We start from the raw sequence: 26,099 nt of genomic DNA, 5'->3' as shown, positions 1-26,099 counted from the left end.
TGGTGTTCAAAGAAAGTGCATCACCCCTTAAAATTGTAATTGTTGTCCGAATAACTTAAGTATATGGCAGTATTTCTTACAGATTGCATCAGATAAGATTGACACGCGTTGGTGAGGACGTAATATTGCATCAGTTGTTACTTTCAGCTATATAAGCACGCTCTGCAAGAGGAGTTGTATTCATTCCTTGCTTGTGTCAGGGTGGCGAGTTACGTGCAGTTGACGCGACGAAGAAAGAAGTGGTGCTATTGTTGCTTTACGTGATGAAGGATGTTCTTCCCGTCATATTACTTATAGTGTCTTGTAATCAGTCGACAGTGAGTAGATTTCTTTCCAAACTCAAGAATACTGGTTCTGCTGATAGGAAAAAAGGAACCGGACCCAACCGAGTCTCTACGCCAAAACAGGACCGCGTTTTGAAGCGCTTATGCCTTAAACACCGTAAAGCTTCTTCGTCTGAGCTGAAAAGAGAATAGGAAGAACATACAGGAGTGGTAGCAAGTGCAGTAACAGTCAGAAGACGCCTCTTCAGAAATGGACTTTGTAGCCCGTCGTCCTAAGAAGTCCCTCCTCACACAAAAAATGAAATATGCCCGATTAATTTGATGTAAGGAGCATGTCAAATGGACCTCCGAGCAGTGGAAGTCAGTTATTTTATCGGATGAGAAGAAATTCAACCTGCATGGCTCTGATGGGAGACAAACGATTCGCCGTAGACGTGGTGAAGAATACCATCCAGACTGTATGGTGTCTACGGTGAAATTCTCTACCAGCCAAATGATATGGGGGTGCATTTCGTATCACCTGCAGTTTATAAAAAGTTCCGTAAATGCCAATGGATATACCTGGCTATATTGGAAGGCAAATTGCTGCCGACCATTTCAACCTGCCAAGTAATTGCACCTTTCAGAACGACTCTGCTCCTTGTTATCAGGTGAAAAGTGTAAGTAGGCACTTTTGTAGTTACTTTAGCTTCATTTCTGCATTAGAGGTTCGACAGTAACGTGTTTACCTTTGTTATAGGTGAAAAAATGGTTGGAAGAACGGTCCATTAGAACGGTTAGCTGGCCAGGAAAGAGCCCGGACCTGAATCCTATAGAGAACTGTTGGCATTGTGTGGATTCTGCAGTTGCCAGAAAGATACCAAAGACCCTTTGTTGAACTTCAGGAAGCCATAATTCGTGTTTGGAACCACGAACTATCAGTTGATTATCTTCACAAATTGATCTTGTCAGTGCCTCGATGGTGTGCTGCTGTCATCAGGGCCAGAGGCGGTTCAAGCCTACTTACACTTTTAAAATGATAAACTGAAGCAAATTGAGGGCTTCTGATAACATTTCAGCAATAATTATAGTGTTTACCAAAACTGTTGTATAAACGTTTCAAATGTTCATTTTGGAATATTTTGAGAGCACCTGTCAAATATTACTTAGCTTTGCCTTAACAATTAATAAATATATTTTGTTTATATTTCTATTTGTGATACTAGTCATTAAGGTAATATACCATCGCGAAAAAGGGTTAGAAATGTGAAATTCCTAGGCGAACTTTCTTTGAACACCTGCGTGTGTGTGTGTGTGTGTGTATATATATATATATATATATATATATAGGAGGAAAAATGTGAGAGAAAGAACACAGAACCTTGGCGAACAAGAGCATTAGTTGAAACGTTCGAAAACATCTACCACTGAGTGTTTCAATAAACTTTTATTCAGTTTGTCCAAAGACGAGTAACAGGAAGCAAAGATATCGTCAGGGGATCAAGTTTTTCACAATTTAGGAACATGCTGATATTAGTAAATTTCCATGTACTGTAGAAGGGAAAACGCTAATGGAGAGAGAGGGGGGGGGTTACAAAAAACCGCTTCAAGTGGCGGTATATCACCGCCACTTTGCTTATGGAAGGCAATACCAAGTGGTAGACGATGAATCGTCTACCACTGGGTATTGCCTAAGGGTTGGCCTTTCTTTTGTGTGGTGTGGATGCCACACCTCAGCCTCTATTTACGTTGGCTCACACCTCGATGGTCACCGTCCTATAATAAGTGCAGTGTTTTTAGACCTTGCGCATTGAGATGTACCCAGAGTTATTGACAGTCCTACCATTGTGAAGGTGCATTGCAGAGGATCAGTTGGCCCAAAATGATCAGACTTTGCTGAAAATCGATTCGCTTGACTCGCAAGTGGGACCTGAATATCTGCTCCATCAGCGTTTTAGATTCTTAAGCAGAAGCTTTAGCTGTCATTGCTAGAACAATATCGACGACAATTCTCAGAGACCAGGCTTAGCCAGTACACTTCCACAGAGCACTGGGATTACTCTCTGTTATGCGTCGATATTTTATAATTTTTATTTGTATCCCTAAATAAATTATTATTTCTTGTTTATACTCCGACACGACCACCAAGTCGAAGGAGTTGACAATAAATCATGAATACAATCGTATATGCATCAATCGCATTTATCAATCGTGAATACACAATTATTATTATTAGTAGTAGTAGTAGTAGCAGCAGCATTTAAATTATTCGTAAAACAATGGACAAAGCAAACTTTGTGGAGTAGGAATTCCTATTCCATTTCTACAGATATGCGTATCGTAGTTATACAACGGTGAACAATAGCAGTAGTCTATGAGAGGACAGTGACTCTGCTATAAGCAATAGCCCAAATTGGTGATGGTGAATGAGAAGGAAGTGCTAACCGGGCGAGGGAAGTACAGGTATGTCGTTTTGTTAAAATACGGCTCGTTTCCTCTTTCCGGCTCCGTTGACTCGACACCTCTTCATACTGTGGGAAAATCTCTTACCTGCTGTGGTGGAACTAGAAACATTTCACTGTACGTGTTTGAAGTGCTTCGAATGAAAACCTGGGCACGCTCTCACACCTGCCTGGGCACATGAAAAGTTCACTGTGGCATTTGGTCAATACAGAAAGTAGTTCATTCTTTCGTTTTCAGGTGTTGAGAACTAGAAATATTTTATTTAGCGGATCGTAAAAAAATTAATAAGTTCTCATTGGGTCGGAAATGGATTAAATAGCATTTATTTTCTGATTTTCATATTCTGGAAGTGTGTAGGTTAAATTCTCAAACTTATTGAAGCTGCTCGCCTATTGTGGTAAGAACAAGTTGCTAATTTAGCCTACTTCCTTAGGCTAAATTAGCAACTTGTTCTTATCGACTGGAAAAGTCGTGGGTTCGAATTCAGTCGCACACTAGATTCCAGGATTTTCCATTCGTAATGAATTAGGTTGGTTTCAGGCAGATGCATATCAAATTAGATTCTCCTCCGTCCAGCCAAGGATGGAGAAGAAACCAATATATCGATTTTAAGAACGCACGCAATATATCGTAATACGATATTATATACACTGATGAATTTAGACTTGAGTTGCCTTTGTTCAAATCCCAAATAGCTTAACTGAACGTTCGTTTTCGGTAATAATTCAAGTTATGATGATTTTTGTAGTATTGCATATAAAATTATCTTGTTATCCAGTTGAGCTGAAAACTATTTGTACTACAATAAAGTCCTCATTCTTATTATGATTAACAGAAAGATGGCTAATGTACAAGGAAAAAAATATATAAATTTTAAATTAATACATTTTCATTTATACTTCATACGTTTACCACACTTACGATTTCATTGCAAATATTCTATTTCCACCAGCGCAACCGTTAACAGTGGGCTGTGTATTTGTGCGGCAGCGTGCTGCCTCGATCTCTCAATATGTATGCTAGCGTACACATAAGTTATCTCGAGACCATAACCAAGGCTTCATACCATGAACGTAGGCGTTTCAACGCGGAACAGTGATTTAAATTTTGATCTGCGGTATGTCATAGGACACATAATATTTTTATTTAATTCAGATAAAGTAAAAGTTACACAATACTTTTCAATATTTTATTCCAGGTTATATTTATTACAGGTTATATGAACTTATGAAATGAAACAAAATAGCTCTTTTCATAATAATACTAAAAATTATAATCAGAAATTAATAACACAGTATTAATATATTACTGAAGGGAACAAATAAATGTACCTTATATGTAAACTAACTTTAAACATAAGTTGGTTTATGGATGAAATATATTTTTTTTTTTTTTGTACACGTACAACCTTCCTAGAAAGTTGTACACGTACAACCTTCCTAACCAGTGACTAGTGTATCCGCTACATTGTGTAGCGGATACACTAGTACAAAATCATAAGTGCAGTATCAGAGATGGTCGAGATTCAAGTTAGACGGATGATAAGCAACCAGTTAGGCGAGAGTTGGCCGTGTTTGTGTTCGAGTAGCTGATAAATAATATACTGATTGAATTATTGTCAAAAGGTAGAAAATGTCCCCAAATTTAGGCAGAATGGTGATTTTTCCACTTATCACTCGTTTGGAGATGTTTCTGGGAATTTGGGTTCGAATCCCTTTCGGAAACTACGCGAATTCTTAAATGCCTCTTCAGTTGCCAAACTGATCTCAAGCAGAGAGGATTTCCCTCCGTTAGTTATCCTGTGTTTTCAGCCCGCACAACTCGTAAATTGGCTCGGGAACACTCGCACAAATATACAATGAGGCAGTATGTCCTAATCTGATCACCTTAAAACGAACAAACCTGCCAATGGCAACAATACCTTCTTAGAAAGAATTACTTAATTGAATTATATTTTTATGCTGAAATAAGTGATATGAATTGAAGTGATATGAAATAAGTGATAATATGAATAAGTGATGTGTTCCTGTAATAATCTGTCTGTAATTTGACAGATTCTGCAGGAGGTCAAATTATGGAGTTTTATAAAACCTACTGCAAAAATAAAACCTACTGCAGTTTTATTTTTGCCTTGTCATTGCCGAATTTATCGAGTAGCACCACGGCCCTAAGATGTGTGGTCCCGGACTAATACAGTTACAGCTCTTTTCGTTTATTGTTTTTAAATACGTTTATATCTATTCCACATTCATTCATACGTATGGCTCCTGCATAGTGACACAAAAAAAAACATGTATCGTAAATAGAGAACTACCTGTATTATTTTTTACAGCTCAGTTTGTTTTCATTTGGAAGTTTTGTTAGAAGCTAATTATTAGTAGCTGTATTTGAAAGCACGGTTGTCTGGGATGTTTCCCGTGCGTTTCGAAGCAGGACCCAACTATTGGAAGTAGTGAGAAAGTTTCCTGAGGCTATTTAGCAGGAAAAATTGTCTTTCAAGCAAAAGCCAAACAATTTTTGAAGTAGGTGAGGTGCACGCGTGTTTTTACCAGTGCCCATAAATTGATGTTTTGGTCCTCTAACACAGCTCACGTTATTGTTACTGTGATTACTTTCAGTAAATCAGTCTATACACGTATTGAATACCGAGAATTATGAAATATACAGAAAAAACAATATATATATATATATATATATATATATATACTATCATTGAATTATATTAAATAAAGTTAAATTATAACAAAATGAATAAATAATTAAGCATTCATTAGAGGCAGCGACATGCAATTCCTCCATATGAAGCTGAAATACATCCATTATTTTAAATTAAATAAAACATAAGCCAGTAGTATGGCAAAAACTGTAGAGCGAAAATTAACATAAAAATAATCCAAATAAACAATCGAACGAAAAAAAAAAAAAAAGAATAGATATAAATAGTAGCCCAGAAACCCTAATATAATTTCGATCTTTAAATCCAATTAACAAAAACTATACAAATTTTAGGATAATGCCAATTAGTTATTAATTTAGCGGTACCCCCCCGAGAGGTACCAGTTCCAAAAGACGTGAAATATCACCCAAAGAGGGTTAAAGGAACTACCAAACGATAACAAAATCAAAATAAACTAAAATAAAATAGACTGACCATCATGCCCCATATCGACAGAGGACCACGAGGCCAATAATGGTCATGGAACCCTCTTTGGGTGATATTTCACGTCTTTTGGAACTGGTACCTCTCGGGGGGGTACCGCTAAATTAATAACTAATTGGCATTATCCTAAAATTTGTATAGTTTTTGTTAATTGGATTTAAAGATCGAAATTATATTAGGGTTTCTGGGCTACTATTTATATCTATTCTTTCTTTTTTTTCGTTCGATTGTTTATTTGGATTATTTTTATGTTAATTTTCGCTCTACAGTTTTTGCCATACTACTGGCTTATGTTTTATTTAATTTAAAATAATGGATGTATTTCAGCTTCATATGGAGGAATTGCATGTCGCTGCCTCTAATGAATGCTTAATTATTTATTCATTTTGTTATAATTTAACTTTATTTAATATAATTCAATGATAGTATATATTTCGGCTTCATATGGAGGAATTGCAAGTTGCTGCCTCTAATGAATGCTTAATTATCTTAATTGTTTTAATTTTTTATTATAATTTAATTTTCGTCAACATTTAATATAATTCAATAGTAATGGGTCGATATGCTAATTTAGCAACGCCTGTGCCGCCATCTATTTTCTTTTTTTCTTCAATATAAGCTGATTCAGCTTACAGTATGTTAGTGGTGTGGCTCTGCTTTAGAGTGCTGTCTGTTCTATAGTTTATTTTCGCTGCATAAGGACCACCGCCATGCAAATCCTCTGCATTGGTTGATCTATCGGAGAATGGTAGGGTGGTTTGGTTCTTCGATATTTCCGCCTTTGCGATGGTTTGTATGACGATTGAAATGCAGCGATTCCATGACCATTATTGGCCTCGTGGTCCTCTGTCGATATGGGGCATGATGGTCAGTCTATTTTATTTTAGTTTATTTTGATTTTGTTATCGTTTGGTAGTTCCTTTAACCCTCTTTGGGTGATATTTCACGTCTTTTGGAACTGGTACCTCTCGGGGGGGTACCGCTAAATTAATAACTAATTGGCATTATCCTAAAATTTGTATAGTTTTTGTTAATTGGATTTAAAGATCGAAATTATATTAGGGTTTCTGGGCTACTATTTATATCTATTCTTTTTTTTTTTTTTTCGTTCGATTGTTTATTTGGATTATTTTTATGTTAATTTTCGCTCTACAGTTTTTGCCATACTACTGGCTTATGTTTTATTTAATTTAAAATAATGGATATATATATATATATATATATATTTGTACGTGATGCAGAATTAAATCGTGTTCTGTTTGACGTGGCAGCCAAATATCTGAATTGTCTGATGGAATTCAGGTCATGGTTTGTACTCATCAAGCAGACGAGCGACATTATTGCTGTGAAAACTGTCTGTCACAGTGCTTGGATTCATACTTTGAAAGAGAAGTCCTTCATCACCCTTTATGAATGCCGGAAGTGACCTCCTTGTTCATTTGCCATTAAAGCAAATGAACAAGGAAGGAGGATAAGGTCCTTCTTTCTGGCAGTTTGTTTCCCAGGTCACCGTGGAGCTTTCTGAAATATTGGAAATTATTCTACTATCACATGAAATATTTATTTATATCCGGGACAGCTAATAAAATCATAGGAGTTTACAATATTACTTTGTAATTTTGTGAAATTATTGCTGTATAATATTTAGATATCACAATGATCGGTTCCAGGAATTTGGGGGGGAAGTGAGGGGTTCTAGGGGGGTTTCAGATCAGAGTCGCTGCTTTGACCTGCAGAAAATGACCCAGTCTTGTTTTTTTTCAGTTTTGATAGACCCTTTGAGGACTGAAGCCCTTCAGCCACCCACTCGGATTAGAACATTCAGTTTAAGTAACTCCGTATTTGAACCCGACTACTGTCGGGCCCATCTTTTCGTTTATAAATTGTAAGGATTAAAAATGTTCTTGTTTATACTGCGGCACGACCACCAGGTCAGTGAAGTTTACAATAAATCAATCAATACAAATGTTAATCGTATTTAGCAGTCACATGCTTTAACCCCGGTCCACTCAAAGAGCGCGTGCTATTGCACTCCCGCTCATGATCACTCGGCTACGTCGCCTGTGATTGGAAGTAAATTCTTGATATTTATGTCATATTATCTGGGCTTTCGATTTGTGTGTTTTAGGTTTATTGTACCCAGCACAAGTTAGTCACAGACTGATTTTATTTAAATTATTGTTATTATGGAAAGTTCTTTGGATTTCGTATCTCAGTACTCTATTTATCTTTATTCTTAGTTGGGTAATTTTATTACTTCCTTGGTTACTAGCTAGCATATATAATTTCCCTTAAGTGTACGTTGACAATCCGGTGCCCATAGGTGAACTTCATGAGATCCAACTTTCTGCTATTCCCGGAACTTTTATGTTTGTGCTTGCTGGTTCTTGTCTGTCGGCGCCTTACACACCTCGATAGGATGTCTAACTGGCAAACTTTGACAGCTAAACATTTAAAAACAAAAAGTAAACAAACAGCCCACATTTTCTAAGCCCTTCATTATATGTGCATCGATTTCTGCTCATCATTAATCCAGTTACCCATCTTTGAATCTTCTCCCGTAATTTTATCGGTTTTAGATACCATCTCCAGACCTGAATACTGTATAGTATTCCAAATGTAGTCTAACCATCGTCTTTGTAGAGGGATAATTTCGTCCTCCTCAGCAAAGGTTATATAAATCATAAAGACAGGACACCATGTGCTTTCCTAATTTTATTCAATCACCATGCCATGTGGATAAAATTAGGAAGGCACACGGTGATTGAATCGTAACACCTATGTCTCTTTCTTACTGAACCACTTTTAGCTACTCTCTTCCTAGCGCGATTTCAGGATTTCTGTTTCTCAAATGCATAACCTTATATTTAGAACACTTAAACTTTAGTTACTATTTTTCGGATCATTAATATAACCGATCTAAATTTTGTAGCAACATGGCCGTGTTCGAATTGTTAAACACTCTTCCATATTCAAATCATCAGCAAATTTTGACAGTTCACTTTGGATTCTCTCGTCAGTATCATTTATGAAAATTAGAAATAGGAGAGGACACAATGAGAGCACACAACACCGAGCCCAGAATAACACCACTTATTAGACTGGTCCACCATGATGACTGACATATGTTATAACAACTGTCTCCTGCCCTTTAGCCAGCCTGAGGCAAACAGTATGATCTTGCCAGTAACCCTAACTTCTTCCAGTTTATATAGCAGTCTTCCATGAGGGAATGTTTCAATTTCAAAACGTGCATGCGCACATTACTGCTTACTCTGTGTGCGCGTGCTTACACCCACACACGCGCGAAGTTTTGTTTCTGGGACTGATTTTATCAACATGTAGTAGTGGCATGTGATGCAAGAAAGCGATCTTATGCAGCATCAGCCAAAAAAAAAAAAAAAATTACAAAACAATCCCCTTAAATATTTGTCCAGTTCCTCCTTAAATTTATTTAACCTATCAACTTCCACAACGACAGATGGAAGTTTGTTCCAGCAATTAACCATCCGCTGGCTAAAGGCAAATTTCCGCACATCTATTATACAACTGTCCTTCCTCAATTTCAATTTATGCCCCCTTAGATTCGTAATCTGAACAAGTGGAAGAATCCCATCAGAATTCAGCGTGCTCAACCCATTTATGTTCACTAATTTTCTGCACATATAACAATTGAACCAGTTTATCTGCAGTCAGTTAATAGGTGTTGTTAGATGTTTCGTCGAATTTTAAAATGAGTGTTTTGAATTTTAATGAGCATCTAATTCGCATCAAAATTAGCTGTTTAAAAATCATATCTCTCGTCATTCCTTAAGGCTTTATAAATGTGTGAAGTTTTAAATTATTTGCTCTTTATCAATATTTGCAGTTAAAATGTCCAGACGTGTAATATCTCAATACACTTTGACTAGCCCAATTATTGTTTGGGGGGGGGGGTACTACCTGTAATTAGGAAGGAACGTGTCAGTAAACTCCTACTTCATAGGGATAATTGTCCATTTGGTCATTAAGTTATTTAACCGAAGCATGTGGAGTTCTTGCACTGGTGTAAGATGCGTGAAATAGCTACAGCTGTCACTTTGCCACAAGGGATCTGTTGAAGAATGACTTCAGCGTTACCATCTGCCTACCCATGTTTATAAGCATTTAGGCCAGTTACGTCATAGTTACAGGTGGTCATGAGCACTCTGGCTGGGTCCGCTCAACCAAGGTCAGTGTTAAATTGTGGCATTGATGTTTCTTAAGTTTGATAACGGTTAGCCTTCGGGGAGGAAAAGGGAAGTGACCTCAAATTATTTTTCCAGAAGTTAAATTAATGTTTCTTGCAGCGCTGTTTGTTTTACATCTGCCTATAAAATAACTAATTTGACTAATGTAGGTAATGTCGGGGTACAGAAAGAATAAGGAGTTTAAAGTTGTTGTATTGAGTTATTTATTATTTTTTATTTTTTTAAAAATAATCATAGATTTTTGCAACTACCTGTAGAACTATTCAGTAAGACTTTGATAGTTGTATAAATTTAAAAATATATATCCAGATAGATTTGGTTACTTGTAGATTTAAAGAAATATATATCTAAAACTAATGTTGTGCCTCCCGGAACATTATCATTATTATTATCATTATTAGCCATATGGTGCAAGGAAGCCTGAAGCTTTTGATGAAACCAGGCAAAAAAAAAAAAAAAAAAAAAATTCTGAGTTACCCTGAGAGAGAGGGTTGTTGTTGTTATTTCGTTTTTAGGAGCATTAGCAACTAAGGCCATATTGCTCCGAGGATATGCAGTGGTCAATCCCTGACCTTTCCGCATCCTCCGTATTTGGTGGTCACGGGCTCGAATCCCGGTCTAATCAAGAAGCGTGTGCTACGCACTGCTGCTTCTGCCCACCTGGCTACGGAGGCGCCCTTGTGAGAGAGAGAGAGTCACCAAGAAAGAGAAGAATGATGATATCCAGCTCAGAACCCTGGGTGTGCCAAGCCCATATTCACCAGATGTGAGCCCTTGGGATGATATATGCTAATTATCCCATATTTAGTTACTGCAGAGGACCACATAAAAAAATAATATCAATTACTTACAGTAAAGTGTCAGATTCACAACACCGATTTAGATAACAAAAATGTATTTAATACTGTACTCAGTGAAACGCGCATCATCAAAGTGGTGGATTAAAGAAAAGCCACCAAACATGTTTCCATACAAGTATAAACTTGGATGAAATAGCCCCCCAAAGTTATGTCGTTTGCTTAAAATTCTGTAATCATTATTCTATTAAATTGCTAAGTTATTCACAGTTTTCCGTGCTAAACGGCAAAATATGAAACTTTTTTAACAACGGATGAACCTTTGGGATCAAATTAGAAAATTTTACGAACAGGAATGTTCCTTAATAATATATATATATATATATATATATATATATATTTAATAATCAGATATGTACATGATATTACCAATAACCATGACAAACCGAAATGATGTTCCTGTGCACTGCGGTCCATTCCTAGAGTAGACTGGAGCGCACAGGTAGGTTTATATTAATAAATAAATAAATTTTCTGTTTATACTCCGGGACGGGCGCCTCCGTAGCCAGGTGGGAAGGAGCAGCAGTGCCTAGCACACGCTTCTTGATTAGACCGGGATTCGAGCCCGTGACCACCAAATACGGAGGATGCGGAAAGGTCAGGGAATGACCACCGCATATCCCCGGAGCAATATGGCCTTAGTTGCTAATGCTCCTAAAAACCAAATAACAAACAAACAAACATACTCCGGCACGACCAAACGGTCAGAGAAGTTTACAAGATACACAGAATACAAGAAACAGCACCGTATTCAGCAGTCACGGGCTTGAACTCCGGTCACTGAAGGCACTTGTACTTATGCACCCGCGCGCCTGACCACTAGGCTACGTCAGCGCCGTGAAGAAAACAGTACCACTGTAAAAGGGCCAGATATATGAATAGTGTAGGTTTGTGTGTTCTGTATTGCGTTGTTCTGGCCACTTGGCTACCCAGAATCATCAGTAACCAAGGAGAGATGAACCTGGGTACTCGTCCACCCACGGGAAAGAAGTAGGCCAGTCCCAGTAGAGCTCATACTATATCAATTCGAGACTGACTCACTTTATGTTGGCAAAAGGTGTGCCAGATTGCTCGGGAAGCCCACTGCAGAGGAGGAAAAGTAAACATACTACTGTTAGAATTAACTTGTTCATTATATAACTCTTCAAAACAAACAAACAAACAAACAAAAAAAAATTTTTTTTTAAAAATATATATATATAACTGCAGAATTCATATTCGACAGTGATCATAGAGTAGAGTAGATTTAGACAGCACCACATACCACAATATTTAAACTCTGGCAATCATCTGCTTTCTTCTCTCAAAAACTTTATAAAGGAAAATTCTAGAAACTTCTGAAAAATTACTGGATCAGAAACAAGAGTTTCTTCATGCCCTAGAAAGAAATTGTCAATATTATGTGTTAACTCTAACGCAAATTATCATAATAAGAACAGTGGTGTAAAACGATCTTCCTTTATACCACATTGACATAAATCACTCTCGTGTAAACCCAGTTGAAATAGATTATATTTCAAAGAACCATGCCCAGTTATTATAAAAGAGGTGGTGATAAAAACATTTTTTTCATTTAGAAGGTAAGTAACATCAGGAATAAACTGTCTTGTAACCAGTCCAGTTGTCTGAATGGGCCTATAAAGTAATAAATTGTCTTGTAACCACCAGTCCAGTTGTCTGAATTTGCGATTCAAAACCAATGAAATAATTTGCCGAAATGGTCAAAAAATTCTGCCAAACAGAACGCATGTTGTTGGCGGTGATTTCTAGCCAAGATGCAAATATATTTTCGATCGTATTTAAAGGGGTAAAAAATAAATTGTGAAATGCTATCATGTTGTCTTGTCAGGATGGAATTCAGAATATTGAACACTGTTGCACGTTGCTGCTGACTGCCCGAGGGGAGCTATTGGCACATGTGCATGTAAGACAATAGTTGTCACTGCAGCATATATGTACGCATACCTAGACTACGACAACGCAGCGTATAAGTAGAGTACGTGTCTAGGCTATTGAATGAGGTTTTTTTATGTACAGTAAATTTTTGACTTGAACTGAATTGAAAACCGTGTTATAGTGAAACCCGTGCTAAGTGAGGCATCGAAATATCCCATCTTATCTGGCATATGTTGATCAAATCGTTCCAACACTTTTTTTTTTTTTTTTTTTTTTTTTAAATCTGTCTGTGTGGTTGAACACGTCCTTTCAATCTGTTTTTAATGTAGTAACTAAGACTGCGATATAACAAACAAATCCTGAGGGATAGACCCAACCAATACTTTCAGTGCTGATTTATGTGGAAACAGTTCTACCTGCTGTGTAACAAGAAGTATAGACTGTAACTTTCTGTTGTACGTACCTAACAAGAGTCACCCTACGATACCATGTACCTGCAGCATAGGCAGCTATCGAGAGAGGGGAAAAAAAAGATTGTAATAAGCTATTAATGTTTTCCTGGACAGTTCCCAATCTGATTTTGATAATCTAATTATTTAGATAAATAATAATGCGGATAAAAGCTTAACTTATGGTCTATCATTACCCCAAAATCCTTTTTTCCTTTACCCTAGGAAACGAGTTAATTTTAATTTGAGCCGGACGGTTAAAATCGAACTGTCTTGAATAGCATCATTTTAGTTTTTCCTGGATTAATTTTTAATTTGTTATTAATTGACCATTGATGTAAATCTTGCAAGACTGGCATTTTCCTTCAAAGTTACTAGAGATTCTCCTCCTCGAATGAAAACTAAACTCATTAGCAAATGCTTATAACTTTACAATGTTCAAATTGACTCTGTAACCATTCTTGTAAAACCATATTCCAAACTAAGGAGCCCAGAACCCTGCGGGCATCCTCTAGTTACTTGCTTCTTAAAAGATTAAATGATGACTTCACACACACACCGACCAATAACAGCAACACGGAGAAAAACCGCATAACCACACACTTTCAGCAGACTTTGCAGTCCCGAGGTGCGGACTCTCCTAACAGACACACAACCTAGAAATTCATCCCGGATATTACTCAGGTGTACCCCCAGCAGCCAATCTGGTTCTCACTCACTGGGCTCTACACCACCTTTTTTTTTTTTTTTTTTTTAGGTCCTAGCCACTCAAATCTGAGGAAATTAGGTGGCAGGACCTGCCAGAGTAAACTTAAATTGCTGGTTACCTGGTCTGCCTCCATGGGACGAAAGTGGGCAACGATGGGCTTCAGCAGGGGTCCAGCGGCTAAATAGCCAGAGGAACAATGGTACAAAACACCCCACTTCCACAATCCATACACTTTTAAATCTCTGGCCTTTCCAGTGAACTGGCACACCGACAATGAAAGCAACGCGGAGATGGGAGAACCCCTGATGCCATTAAACACTGAAAACACTTTACATACCTAAACATCATTGCTGACCAGGTACACTCTTTCATGTCAACGGTCTTCTCCTTTGGTGGTGCCGTCTTTCAGCAGGATGATGAGTCATGCCACACCGCCCGGATTGTTCGAGACTGGTTCGTGGAACATGAGGAAGACTTCCAGGTATTGGCATGGCCTCCAAATTCCCCAGACATCAATCCCATCGACCGTCTGTTGTTTCTGTTGGAACAGCAACTCCTATCTGCGGCGTCTCAACCACGGACCTTACAGGAGTTAAAGGATCTGCTAGTTACGTGTTGGTACCAGATACCACAAGACACATTTAAAAATCTTGTAGCGTCCATGCCTCGCCGGGTACGAGCTGTTTTGGCTGCATATGGAGGACCAACATCATATTAGGTAGATGGTTATAACGTTTTGGCTCATCGGTGTATATCAAAGAAATGGCTTCTGTCTAATAAATAAAGCTTTCTAGAACAATCAGCATTCTGCAGACACCGAAGGGGCCCCTCAAAGTGTACAAAATTGCATTGCAAGTTCATATTTGGTACTAGAGTTTTCAGCATAAGACATAGTCCACTAAAGCGTCCTCGCAAGATCGTAAACTGAAAATCGTGTTTTGAGGAAATCATGTTAACACCGGCATAGTTCTTAACATCATAAAGCGCTCCAAGATTTTCCCTAGATTGGCCAAAAGGGCAGTTGGTCACTATGATCGGGTATAACAAAGGTTTATTTGGCTTCGTGATTAATTTAAAAAGGCAATTTTTCATACTTCTGGAAAGAAACCATTAGTAAGACATTTGTTGTATAGTAAGACGTATGTTGTAAATAAATGCTCTGGGCATTTATTTACAATAAGTGTAAATTGATTTCATTTGCTCCATAGTAAAAGGGTCAGAATTCATTTGTGGGTCATAGTTCTGTTTGGTAAATCTTGTGGTCATATGAAAATCCAAATCTTTTTTTCAGGATCATCTACTGGAAACAATCTATTTACAATAGCTTCAATAGAATCAGTCCAACCAGAAGTCTCTTCTGTAGAAGTTGAGAATATATCAGTAGTATGAATATTGTCTCGCGAGATTTGATATAACAACCCCCATGGATATGTGTTGCTGGCAGTTACAAATTCCGTCTATATCTGGCTTTTTGCGTCTATTATTGCTTTGTATAACTGTTTTTAATTCGCAAATACTCATTATAAAAAGGTGCTATTTCAGGTAATGACCAATACAGTTGGTATTGTTTCCTAGAATGGCGAACAGACTTACGCATAACTGTTAATTTATATCTTCACCAAGCGCACTGTTTCGTGTTATAATCTTCTTTTTTGATGATTTATAAGAAGCTTTTAGTAAAGACTGGCCCAGTAGATTAACAAGATAATTAGTTGCCGTTGATTCAATGATACTCCAATTATGTGATGGAAAATCAGCCGTTATGGATGATACAAAAATAGGCCACTCGACGAAATTCTTATTCTTATAAAGTATTGTTCACCGTACTGGTTATAATCGCAAATAGATGAGACCCTTACGTTAAAGGTAATGGCTCTGTGATCACTACACGTCCACTCAGGACTGATTCTCCAATTATTAACACAGACAGTTACTTAACCCAGCACTACTACGTCTATATTGAATTGACCAGTGCTACTATAATAAGTTGTGTGATCATTTGGCCGATTAACAATAAATACAATGACTATTTTTGAATTCTTCTAGTAACCTACTTCTAGAATCTGTTGTAGTACTATGTCAATAACTATACTTAGCATTTGTAGGGTTATAGTGTTGTGTTGTTCTTGTGGCAGTTTAGCTGCCCTGGGGCAATCCGGCTAGAGCAGGGAAACCCACGTTGTCCGTCATGATCACCTGGAGGTGGGCCAGTTAGTAGAGGACTATGAACTCCGGCTGAATCCAACACAGAGCATCTGAGCTTTCTATGTTGGGGATCTTCCCCCCACAAAAGTGAGAGTAGAGAAATAGTTGGCGGGAGGGAGAGTTAAAGTGGATAAGAAAAAGGGAAGATGAAGAAAGAAGGCATCTTCCAGTTGAGTAAGAAAGGGTGAAGAGTTTGGGATAGTCCTGGGTTGGAAGCCCACCCGGACCCAGGAAAAGAAGGAAATGTTGCGCGGCAGGCTAGAGTCCCCTGCAAAGATGAAAAAAGGTGAGAGCTAATTTGGTATGGTACTTCCGGAAATGTGATGAGAGACCGCTGAAATCCTACCCAGTTTTGGAGGAATGGATTAGCAGTTGATTCAAGGTATGCAAAACAGTAGATGCAAACATGGACATGACATGTAGGACGACTCCGCCGTTATTCTCTGTAATCAAACAGTGCTCTGTAAAAGATTCGAACAGTCTGGGCGCCCCGAGTGTTGTAAAGAAATGTAGAAATAAGGCAAATCGGTGCGTTATAAGCGTAAAGGCGCCTTTAGCCAGGTGGGCAGGAGCAGCAGTGCGTAGCACACTCTTCTTGATTAGACCGGGGTTAGAGTCCGTCACCACCAAATACGGAGGACGTGGAAAGGTCAGGGAATGACCACCGCATATCCCCGGAGAAATATGGCCTTAGTTGCTAATGCTCCTAAAAACCAAATAACAAACAAACATTCGAACAGTCATAGTGCTGAGGGTAAGGCGCCACCGATGGTTTCTCACAACTGCGCCGTCGGTACTGTTGTGAAGTAAACAGACCTCTGTGAATGTCATAATTGCGAGTACAGTGTGTGTGTATATATATATATTTTTTTTATTTTATTTTTTTTTTTTTGTACAGTTCTATTCTTCTTTCTACTTAGCAGCAGGGTCCGTAGTGGGACCTCACGTTGCCCGACTATCACAACGAGGAGGTGATCTAGGCGGTGGGAACTGTCATTCTTTGGCTAGTTCCCGCCAGGGTCGCCTGAGCTTTCTGAACAGGTACCAATAATAAAAAATAACAAATTTGAAAAAAAAATAAAGGGTTCAAAGCAGTAGGCCACAGGGAAGAAGGCCCACCTTATTGTAAGGCGAAAGGAGGGATGGGGCAAGCCCCAGGAGTAAAGTCATGGAAAGCAGGTGCTTCCATGTGAGTGCCCTCTGAGGCCAATTTGCAAGAATATCCCACACTGTAGTACAGTGTCAGCAATAAATCCTACCCCAGAAGGAGTTTGCAAGAAGAAATCTAGCCCCATGGCATAGTGCTAGCTGTATATATCCTATCTCTGCTGGGGTTTTCAAGAAGGGTTGATCCCGCTCCGAGTGGAGGCGCCAGCGGGAGTATCATCCCACACTAGTGAAGTGCCAGCAAGATCCTATCTCAGGTGGGGTTACAGCTGTGATGACCCCTCACTACAGTAGTAGTAGTATCAGCATGTGTTCCTACTTGAGTAGGGGGTTTGCGTAAGTCAGTAAATTAGAGTTCCGTTTGGAGGCCAAGTCAAGTCAAGTGTGCAAAGGCAGCATAGTTAAGTTCTGCCTGCAGGAGCAGATGTTCATTGTGCTGTGGATTGTTCTGAATTTTCTTGAAGAGTCTGAGCCGGAAGTCCTTATATTGGGGGCAGGTCCAAACTCTCTTCAACTCTACATGTACATAATGGGTCATATCAATCCCCAATGAGAAGTGTAAATCCCTCGCTCATTTATAATGGTGAGATAATGGAATCAGTGATTAATCAAATTTCGGTAATATCTCTAAAGTTCATTAGTACGGTTAAGTTTGCTGTTAGGTTTAAGGTGATCAATTAAGCAATTGATCACCTCAAAATTAACTTAACTCATAAATCTGCGGAATAAGAGTTGTTTTTTGGTAGTTTAATCTTTTACTATATTAAACCACTTACCGTCCATCTTTCATATAAGTACTTCATACACTATTATCAACGAGGAAAGATTTTGCTTATCCTAAAAAATATCTTTTTAGGATACATTTTTTTAATGCAATATGGTACTTTTGCACTGTTCCGTCGAAATTGGCGCCTCCGTAGCCAGGTGGGAAGGAGCAGCAGTGCGTAGCATACGCTTCTTGATTAGACCGGGGTTCGAGCCCGTCACCACCAAATACGGAGGATGCGGAAAGGTCATTCAGGGAATGACCACCGCATATCCCCGAGCAATATGGCCTTAGTTGCTAATGCTCCTAAAAAAACCAAATAACAACAACAACCGTCGAAATTAGGATATTTCTAAACGAAATATTACGAAACAAGCGGGTTGGGCGACGTAAATCCTATCGAGTGACTGCCGAAGTCAGCAAATTTTAACCACCCAGTTCCCCCCCCCCCCCATGGTTCTATTACAGAAAACCTCGTACTTAGAAAACATATTAAAAAAAAAAAAAAAAGATAACTGAAGGATTCCCCAAAGTCGATCATCAAAATTGCGTTATGTTGGAAAGTTTGCAAATATGTGCCAGCAAAATACTGCTTTAACGCATTGAAAGAAGCTAACATTTGAAGCTTAATATGCACACACATGGCTTGGCTAGACTATATGTGTGTGTTCAGGGGGAAGTTGTTAAATAATAGAAATATTGTTTCCAGTATAATGTTTATATACTTTTCTAGAAAAGTTAAAAGTGAAGTTGCCGTTTGGCGCACCCTGTATTTTTTAGCCCTTGCCTGGGGTGTAGGCAGGAAATAATGAAAGCGTAATTTTGATCCTTAAAATTTCCATTGTAAAATAAGGAAACGGGACGCAGAAATTAACTCTTCGCTTCGGGACGCTTATTTACCTCGCTGTTCGTCGCTTACAGCTAATCTTAATGAAATACTCTTAATCCCCCCCCCCCCCAAATCGAGTACATCTGTACAAGGCCTACACTAATACATTTAAGCAAAGAAACTAACTAAAACATTATCAACAAATAAAGGTTGTCTCTTTCAACTTCTTTAATGACACACAAATATTCACAAGTTGTGCAGTTCCTTTGGAAAGTTACCATGAACTCTCTACTACAAGGTAGAGAGTTCATGGTAACTTTTCTTTAACTTATAATAGACGACAGGAGATCTCAAAAGTCCAGATGGTGGGTTAGTGTCAACCTCACACCGGATACGAGAAAGGTGGGGGGGAGGGGGAGGAAGAGAGGTGAGGGATAAGCGGCACGTGCGGAATCAAGGGTGGCTGCCTCCCGGAAAGTGATGGCGGGGTTGGTGTCACGCACACACAGAAGACAGGACATGGGAAGGCGATGCCCCAGTTCCCCCACCTTTCAAGTTAATTTATCAGATTAATTGCAGTTTTTAAAATTTGTGTATATATCACAGGAGCTAGGTAATAAATTGCTTTATGTGCCACGTTCTTTGAAGAAAGCTTATCTAGAGTCTCGGAAATAGCTAATATGGAAATACAAACTAAATTCCTCAGAGAATTTCTGTTATATTCTTTCTTTACACCTACTTACTCGATTGGGTATGAACTGAAATTAGCCAGACATTCCACACACATATAATACGTAAATGATTAATTAAAATGATCATATTATCATTTTAATTAGTCATTTACGAAGATCTCTCTCCCCAATTTATTGTTACCTTCACGTTAAATCAACGCTCTCCTTTGACAGGTAGCACTGAGGTCACACACTCGAAATGGAGTTCAGGAAACAGGTAACTCGTGGGGTACGAGTGACCTGTAAGAACCACTGTTTATTTTATAATTCAGTTATTTCTGCTTATTTTAAAATTTCGCATCGCATTTTATTACACTTCACAGTAAATCAGAAAGCGTATACAGTACTTCGTCATGTAGGGCACGAAACCAAAACATACTGGCATAGTTAACGACAAGGCATTTTTCTTATGTTGTTTATATATACATGGGAGGCTTAGATAATATAAGTGACTCATTCCTTTGCTGTCAGTAATGCAAATTGTTTTCTAAAAACAGTCAATATTGAAGCATGTTTCCTATAAGAAATTGAAAATCTTACTTATAGCAAATAGTACTGTTGTTTTGTACTAATGATTATTTCAGAAGAAAAAACGATATTGCGAATTTTTAGTGCTCGAAAGGTGATTTTTGTTTTGTACCAGATGTGCAAGTCAACTGATGGGTTTAGAATAATTTTTGGACCTTTAAAAGTATGTTTTTTTTTTTTTTTTTTTTTTTGTTGGAATATACGGTAACTATGCCGCCGAAGCCTTCTCGGAAAGCGTAGTGTTCGATTTACGAGCACTGCTGTTCTAGTAGTTAATAAATGGAGGGCGATTTTCTTTTAGAAGACAGTGGGAGGTGCGTACCAATTCTTATCTTTTTTCCTATATTTGTTACGGAATGATAAATATTAGAAAGTGCAGCACACTGATATATTTATGCTGTGCTCAGTGGCGAAACTCTAAATTGTATAAATTGTCTTTTCCCGTGGGGAAAGATAATTTATACAATTATTACAATAGCAAGCGGCCCCCCGCGTGATTATTAACTGTATTTGCATCCTGTTGGGTCCATTGCCAAACCCATTGACATCGGATCGTCTGATTTCTCGCTCTCTGCGGTGGCGTTTTTTTTTCCACCACTGATTGTGCTGTGGTAAACAAGGCAGTACAAGTGTCGATTTCGATTACAGTTTACCTGCGTTCACACCAATCTTTCGTTTTCTTGTTGATGATGGATCCATAGCCGTGTCGAGGGTCAGATGAACGAGGCTCATGCCACAGATTAAAAGCTGAAAGGGGCGCCAAAAGAAATATTAAATAATTGCCCAATGTTTTAGATTTTATGTTCTGATTATTCCAATCCGTTTATCATCTTGCTTTTGCAAGACGAAAATCTTTGTCGCGGCATCGCAATCTGGACCCCACCATGATTGTCATTTTTATAACCTCAATTACTTGTGTCATAAGCAGTATTTATAATAAATACTGCTTATGTGAATAAAAATCACTTTAAACAGTTTTTATTTTATTTATTTTTTGTCATCCTTTTATTTTTATTAAAACGTGTACCAGAAATGTATTTTAAATAAGTCATTTTTAAAAATTTTTAAATAATTTTTTTAAATTTTTTAAAATAATTTTTAAAAAAATATTTTAGTGGAGGGTGCAATTTTTCATTCTTGCCCCAGGGACTAAAATGGCTGGATTGATCCATAAAAAAATGAAGAACATATCATACTAGCAATACTATTAAAATTCACCACATTCTGGTGAATTTTTATAGGCTTTTTTCACGTGGCCAAGTTAGATGGGCAACAGTAGCATGGTTTGTTTTTTTTCCTGGAGATTGAAGTTTTTCATTAGCAAAGAACAGCTGGAATTTATATATGTCATTCTGTAGATGTATTTTGTGAGCTTTGGCTTGTGGAACTGCTGAAATGAAAATTTTTGGACTGTACTGTATACATCTATAAAAGTAGCTGGAGCAAATATGCTCTTGTCTCAGCAAAAAAGTCAGTCACAAGCTGAAGCACTACAGACTTATATCCATTGTATCCCATGCTACTAAAGCTGCTGGAAAAAAGCCATCCTACTGCACATACACACCATCTTATCCTGCAACAACCAAAGCAATTCCATTATGCACTATAAAGTAGATCTACCATCAACTTTTTGGCAGGCCAAACTTCAGTACTTTAATGCCTTAGTCCAGAGTGGAAATGACAGTTGTTTATACCACCATCAAAGCTGTATTTGATAGCCTAAATATTACAGCTCTTTTAATTCAGTTAAAAAATTTCTTACAGATAAAAGGTGATGTCACCACTAGACATCAGATTAGTGCATGAAATCAATTATATGCGTCAAAAATGGACCAAAATGCTAATATATGCACTACAATTTTTACATTTATTACTTGTTTATTACAATTAATTGAACCACAATTTCTTTGAATTCAACATGTTAAAATAATAAAACCGTTTATTAAAAGTTTTAACATATTTTTTAAATTTCCTCCCTTTCAAACTCACACCTGGAATAATTCTTGTTACAATACACATAATATATTTCTCAAAGGTCCATTGTAAATTTGTGGCATTTATCATCCAAGATCATATTATATGCAGAGAATGACCTTTCAACTTCTACAGAAGTGACTGGGATATATTTAAAAATGTGAGCTTTTGAAGCCTCTACTTGAAATGGAAGTTCATTTCCATTTATAAATTCATGTATTTTCCTTAAAGTGTGAAAACCTGAATTATTATTATTATTATTAGCCATATGGTGCAAGGAAGCCTGAGGGTTATGCTGCACCAGCCAAAAAAAATTTCTGAATTATCCTGAGAGAGAAGTAGAAAGGAATCACCAAGAAAGAGAAGAATGATGATATCCAGCTCAGGACCCTGGGTGTGCCAAGCCCTTACTCACCAGATGTGAGCCCCTGGGGTTATTCTTTTCAAAAACATTATTATTGTATTTTCTTCTTCCTTGCCTACAGGCATGGTTGAAATTTGCAACTGAACTTTTTCCATCTCTCAAATTGTGTTGCTTAAAGAAATTCCTGTTTTATCCAGACCCATTTCAGCTAGTTACTAGTTGTATAACCGAACTTGAAACAACGAGCTTTGTATTATTTTGGCAAGTTATCTCATATACCTTGACAAAATAAGGCAAAGCTGTAATATAGTTAGGAAGGATGCTACGTGGTTGTTTTCCATTAAGGTTATTATTATATTCATATCACTCTTTTACCATGTGAAATTAATAATATAGTTTATTAGGCTGTTTGCCTACATTACATTAAAGTGACGTTTCAGGAATCTTACTGATACCCATCATCAGACCATGCTGTTGGGGAAACAGAAAATAGAAAAGGTTACAAAATTTGAATATTACAGTTACAATTACCAAATTTTTACAATTGCAATTACTAAATTATTACAATTACAACTATCAATATTAAAATTATAATTTGCATATTACGATTCTAAAGTATTAAGTTTTGAATTGAATTTGAATTGAAAAGTTTTGAATTACAATAGAAAACAGGAAATCTAAGGTAAATATAAGAGATTAAATTCTTACCTGCTGACAGATCCCTCTTGCCGATGCTACCAGAAACCTGATGCTCATACAGGCAAGAGGAACTGCCAGCAGTTAATTTATAGGTGAGTGATTAACTCCATTAGCCAATAGGATAGTGCCAAGTTTTTAACTTGGATCCGGGGTTCTTGTGTAGTGGAAGCCTGGGGTGATCTTTGCTCCCATACTCTGTACGTCAGGGTTGGTGTGCAGGTGGACTAGAGGGAGTTGTATCTAGTCTATTTTCTTTTCCTCGATTCGCTGTTTCCTATGCTTGCTGAGATTCCGAACATTTTTATGAAGAAGTAATAGTAGGAATAAGTTGCAAACGAGATGGACTGTGGTTGGTCCGTACTTAGATCCTATATAGTTAGGGAATGATGTTACATGGTTGTTTTGCATTAAGGTTATTTTATATTAATACTACTCTTATATCCCTTGAAATGAATATAGTTTATTAGGCTGTTCGCCTACATTACTGTATATTAAAGTGATGTTTCGGCTATCTTACTGATATCCGTCATCAGATCATGCTGTTTGGAAATAAAATAGAAAAGGTTAGAGTCAGTATGCACATCAGGTTTCTGGAAGCATTGGCAAGAGGAGCCTGTCAGCAGGTAAGAATTTAATCTCTTTTTATTTACCTTAGATTTCGTGTTTTTTATCGTAACTGATTCAAAATGTAATACTTTAGAATCGTAATTTGTGAATTGTAATCATTATATTGATAGTTGTAATATTGGTAATTGTAATTGTAGTATTGGTAATTTTAACTGTAATATTCTAAAATATTCAAAATTTGTAACCTTTTCTATTTTCTGTTTCCCCAACAGTATGATCTGATGATGGGTATCAGTAAGATACCTGAAATGTCACTTTAATGTATAATAATGTAGACGAACAGCCTAATAAATTATATTATAAATTTCACTTGGTATAAGAGTGGTATCAATCTAATAATAACCTTAATGCAAAGCTCATTGTTTAAAGTTCGATTATACAACTAATAACCAGCTAAAATGGGTCTGGATGAACAATAAATGTTTGCTAGCCAAAGAATTAGAAAGCATTGCCTTAACACTACCAATAGCTGCTGAATGCAGCAGTTATTGGTAGTGTAACCAAGGAATCAACAAATTCTTTTATAGAATTAAAATTTTTAGCATAAAACGATGCTGCTTGTAACCATGTTTCCCCATCTTGTCCCACTTAAAGGAGTGCATTTTTCTCAGCACTAAGAAAACCACTTTTGTGCAGTTTGGTCTATATTTGCATTTCTTATTGCTAAGGAATTGGGTATTCTCCCTGCTTCCAAATTGTGTCCTTATTTGTTAGATAAAGTGAGAGTAGGTCTGGTCCTTGGTGAATGCAAAGGGGAAAAATAAACCTGGGCCACCAGGTATTCCAAATATTAATTCTTGCAGCCAGGCCTCCTGAAATCTATGGCTGGCTCTAGTTGATATAAGTGTCCTGTTTAATAAAGGAATGTTCCTTTCTCAGCAAAATACTGATAAACTACTTTAATAGACAGGCTTTTCTGGAAAACTTCTTTAAATTCTTCGTGATTAAGAACTTTAACAAATTTTTCCAGTCTTCTCACAAATAAATGTTCTTATCTTGGCATTGAGAAAACCACTTTAATATACATTGGTCTGTACTTGTGCTTCACATTTATTTCTTATTGTTGAGGATTTAGGTATGTTCTGCCCTCTTCCAAATTGCATCTTTATTTACTAGATAAGTTGGGAATGTATGAAGTGGATTCCCAAATTCAAAAGCAATTGCAGACTTTCTTTCACCCAGTTCTAAGGCTTGAATGATTTTAATTTTATCTGAGATTGAGAGTTTACAGTTTTATCTTTGGTGTCATCCTGCACAGTGCTTACACTTTCACTGATGTTTACATAGGCCTACTCCGAAAATGAAATCAAAACCAAAACAAGCTAAACAGGAAACGGGTGGTGCTCATTTGCCAGTTCACATGGCACAATCATGTCATGTGAATTGGCAAAATTCACATGATGTGACCTTCTTCTATATGTACTGTAACACTTGGATCTTTTATGTAACACTAGGAAACTGCCACTACAGTTTCATAAACAAGCAGAATTACTGTAGTTGTAAATATTTCCAAGTTATTGAGAGGATGTTGCATGATTTTGTAAAAGTGGGTGAGTGAGAACATCTTGTGAATTGATGTAGTGAACATGCTGATGTGCTCTGTGCCCACTTGTGCTTGTATTTAGCCCTGCACAAAATATATTGCATTAACTTAGTTTGAATGGTATTACTGAAATGTCCAGTCAGCAAGAACAGCATTTAATGCAATTCAAGAGAACCAAGAGAATTTTAAAGCACTATGACAGTTTTGGTTCTGTGGGATTAGTTTAGTTTGAGATATTGAGGAATTCAACTTATCAACATGGGAGACTACTGTAATTTTTTATACACACACACACACACACACACACACACACACACACACACACACACACACACACACACACACACACACACACACACTAAAATGGAAATGAAGGGGTGCTATATATACACACACACTAAAATGGAAATGAAGGGGTGCTATATATACACACACACTAAAATGGAAATGAAGGGAAGATCAATTATGTAGGGTATATGCTCTACCATCTGTATTCTGTAATCCTGTAATGCACATAAGAGCTTATTTTCTTTGTATATTGATGTTGAATATCTGTTTATAATTTAATGAGTGTGTGGTATATATCACATTACTTATTGTTTAAAATGCATGCATATAAAATGTATATTATAATTGGTAT

At 37.3% G+C, this 26,099-nt stretch overlaps 1 protein-coding gene across 1 annotated transcript in view; it reads left to right on the top strand.

Annotated features, from left to right (window-relative positions):
* Positions 1–26,099, top strand: part of LOC150081582 (protein spitz-like) — a 104,760-nt gene that overhangs the window by 62,171 nt on the left and 16,490 nt on the right. The window lies entirely within an intron of this gene.

Source organism: Mastigoproctus giganteus, chromosome 8, assembly GCF_048544385.1.
Source record: "Mastigoproctus giganteus isolate SK-2022 chromosome 8, ASM4854438v1, whole genome shotgun sequence".
NCBI classification, from domain to species: Eukaryota; Metazoa; Arthropoda; class Arachnida; order Uropygi; family Thelyphonidae; genus Mastigoproctus; species Mastigoproctus giganteus.
Note: the sequence above shows the minus strand (reverse complement) of the source record. Positions and strands in the feature narration are given on the sequence as shown.